Here is a 3,471-nt window from a genome sequence, read left to right on the forward strand (position 1 = left end):
TGAGCCAATTAAATAGAGCTTACAAATTAATTTTAGCAATAACATCTGGGGGTAGAAAACATCACACGTCTATAACACATACACATAGACACACATGAACATGTGAAACCAGAGATCATAATCATGGCTTCTGTCTTAAAATTATTGCCATTGTTATAAAAGTTGGATCTAAATTTATTTTTCTGGTAGATGGAATATGTTAAAGTTACCTGTCCAGATAGTTTAAGCTTTCCCAGATAAAAAGCTTTCCCTTTTTTATCTTTGGAGAACACAGTTAAGATTTTTATGTCCACTTTGGCATATATATTTTATAAATATAGTACATATAATATTTAAAATGTACCTGAATTACCCCCATCAAAAAGATGGTCTAGATGAGAGTTCTGGGGAAGACCTTGGAAAAAATGGGAATAAAGCACACTCCTCCTGGAAGGGCTTCGATTACCTTAAGATCAGAATTTTTGCAATACTTAAAAGCCTTTTGAGACACACAGGCGAGGTTTTCAGAATTGGCACAAAGGATTGGCGGACTTCGAACCGCTTCTGGAAGCACAGCCCTGCTTTTATCAAGACTAGATTTGTAGAACAAGGGCAGTTTTTAATTCCTCAAAGAACTGGGTTCCCACCTAAATGATATTAAGGACTAACCTCCATTCATCTATGCTAGAATGTCTTTCTTTCCCTCTGGGTAGCATTATTTTAAAAGGTAATTGCATAATAGTCACTCAAGAGTGGAAAGACAGTTCAGACAGAGAATTACTAGGATGAGTACTCAAATGATAGAGGGGAACATCAGGAGTTATATCAGTCTTACAATCCTTTGTTCTAGGTATCTTTTCCTCTTTTTCGGTAATGAATTTCAGTAAAAGTACTTTGGAAATTTGAAACCTTCAGGAGGCTTCTTCATGCCGGTTAAAATAGGTATCCCATTCTATTTAACTGGAACCCTTGCCTTCAAGTGCATTTCTTAAGTGATCTTACTAATTGGAATGTTCCTCAAAATGACCATTGCATTCTTAAGTCCTAATTCCCCTGAGGACTGGCAGCAGGTTTGTAGGACCCTAGGTGCAAATGGAATTAACCCACGTTTCTGTCTGGCCTTATTTTGCCTACCTCCCTCTCCACCTAATGGTTACCAAGCCAATTTTTTTTTTTTCTGCTTGATGAATAAGTTTATTATTGTCTTTATCTGAAAAATCTTCATAGAAAGTTGTGGTTTGGTTTATTAGCTCTCAGCAGCCTGCTCTTGAGCTTGAAGGAAGCTTGCCTTCTTCTGAGCTACCCGATCTTTCTTTTGGGCAAGAGACATTTTGGGACGATTCCACCTCTTCTTTTTTTTTTTTTTTTAATTTTTTATTTTTTTTTTATAAACCTGTATTTTTATCCCCAGGGGTACAGGTCTGTGAATCGCCAGGTTTACACACTTCACAGCACTCACCAAAGCACATACCCTCCCCAATGTCCATAACCCCACCCCCCTTCTCTCAACCCCCCTCTGCCCAGCAACCCTCAGTTTGTTTTGTGAGATTAAGAGTCACTTATGGTTTGTCTCCCTCTCAATCCCATCTTGTTTCATTGATTCTTCTCCTACCCACTTAAGCCCCCATGTTGCATCACCACTTCCTCATATCAGGGAGATCATATGATAGTTGTCTTTCTCTCCACCTCTTCTTTTTAACTTCTTTCTTAGGCTTCTTCTCATAGACTGGGTTCTCTCGTATAGCAGCATGAGCTTTCTTATACATCTCCATCATGTCTGGAGTTATGTTGTTCTTTATGTATTGAGAGAATTGTTTCTTATATGCATCTTCATCTTCTTCCATTAGGTAACGCATATAATCTGCAACATTCTGACCCATGATGTGCTTTCGATGTACTTCTGCATTGAATTCCTTGCTTTCTGAATCATAACCAGGGAATCGTTTGGTACTGTGAGGGATAGACCAGCCTCCATCCACTGCTCCCTTGAGGGCCCCCAAAATTTTATTTCCAGTAGTAGTTCTGGCAAGCCCTGCATCCAAATAGCAGGTGAAGGCACCAGGTTGACCATCAATGCTTTCCACATTGTATTCATCTCCAGTCACTTCCACTTGGCCTTCATAGATCTTGTCCATGCTAAACCTATTAAGGAGCCTGCGGGCCAGCAGCAGGCCCGTACAATATGCTGCAGCATAATTTGTCAGGCCAACTTTCACACCATACTTTGGGAGTTCATGAGCAGAAGCTGCACAAACTATCATATCTCCTTCTATGCGGCATAAGCAATCTGACAGATGATATCTCTGTTGGTTACATGAACTATCATCCTGTATTTAGGTGTGTTGTACTTATTTTTATCTTGAATTACCAAGCTTAGTAATTCTTGGTAACTTGAAACAAGCTTAGTAAGATTTTGCTGTTTTTGCTAGTTATCTGCAATTTCTGGGACTATAGTTCTAAGACGTAAACTATATAGGTGTGCTGGAAAGTGGTATGCTTGACTCTTGAGAATGTAAGCATCCCATTAGCTAAGCCTTTGGTTTTCTCAAAGCCAAACTAACACCTAGAACAGGTGTGCCTCAGGGTTGGAAATTGTGGGTGATTCACAGTGGAGCTCATTGCACAGAAGTTTTCTTGAGTTCAGTGGGTGACATAGTGTCATTCTAACCCATTCTGTGAGCAACATGTTCTGTTATGGGAGTCTTCTAAAGGTGGGAAGCCCCTTAACAGCCTTTACATGCTTAGCCTGTGCCCACTAATGTTTGAAGCTTTTTCTCCTCCAAGATCCCTATTAGCAATAGATTTTTTTTTTAAAGATTTTATTTATTTATTTGACAGAGTTCACAAGTAGACAGAGAGGCAGGCAGAGAGAGAGAGAGAGAGAGAGAGAGAGACAGAAGCAGGCTCCCCAACGAGCAGGGAGCCCGATGCAGGACTCGATCCCAGGACCCGGGGATCATGACCTGAGCCGAAGGCAGAGGCTTTAACCCACTGGGCCCCCCAGGCGCCCCAGCAATAGCTTTTATCTACACAAAACAAGACAAACTTGCACCTTAATGTCTCTGCAGTAATCAAGAGATGTTACTGTGTTTGGGACACAAGAAGCCCTTTATGCACCACCAATTCCCATGGAACCTTACTGAGGTTTTCCACCTGGGGAATTGTGGTATGAAAGGCTAGGGCTTAGTTCTGGTGGATCCTTCTGCTGCCTCAGTTGGGCCCTGTGCAAAACTGCCAGCTCATTTTGGGTTTCTGGCCTAACTGTCTGTCCTCTCAAGCTGACCTGCTCTGTGAAGGAAATACAACTAGTTTGGAAGCTCAAATTTAAGATAACAGTGGTGCTCACAACTGAGAGGAGTTTACCTGCAGCTCTCAGAAATAGCAGGAAAGTGGACTCAAAAGCTTCTTGAGTTCCATGCCCGTGTTTTTTGTCAATGAATGCTATTGGAGTTCACTTAGGATCCCATTACTGCTATTAAATCTGTTAAATAA

The 3,471-nt window shown here is 41.0% G+C and overlaps 1 pseudogene; it reads right to left on the minus strand.

The window, feature by feature from the left end:
- Positions 1-1,157: 1,157 nt before the first annotated feature.
- On the minus strand, positions 1,158-2,322 carry LOC101673401 (annotated as a pseudogene).
- Positions 2,323-3,471: the final 1,149 nt, after the last annotated feature.

The sequence above is a fragment of the Mustela putorius genome, unplaced genomic scaffold (genome assembly GCF_011764305.1).
Source record: "Mustela putorius furo isolate JIRA1106 unplaced genomic scaffold, ASM1176430v1.1 tig00003913_pilon_pilon_pilon, whole genome shotgun sequence".
Lineage (NCBI taxonomy): Eukaryota > Metazoa > Chordata > Mammalia > Carnivora > Mustelidae > Mustela > Mustela putorius.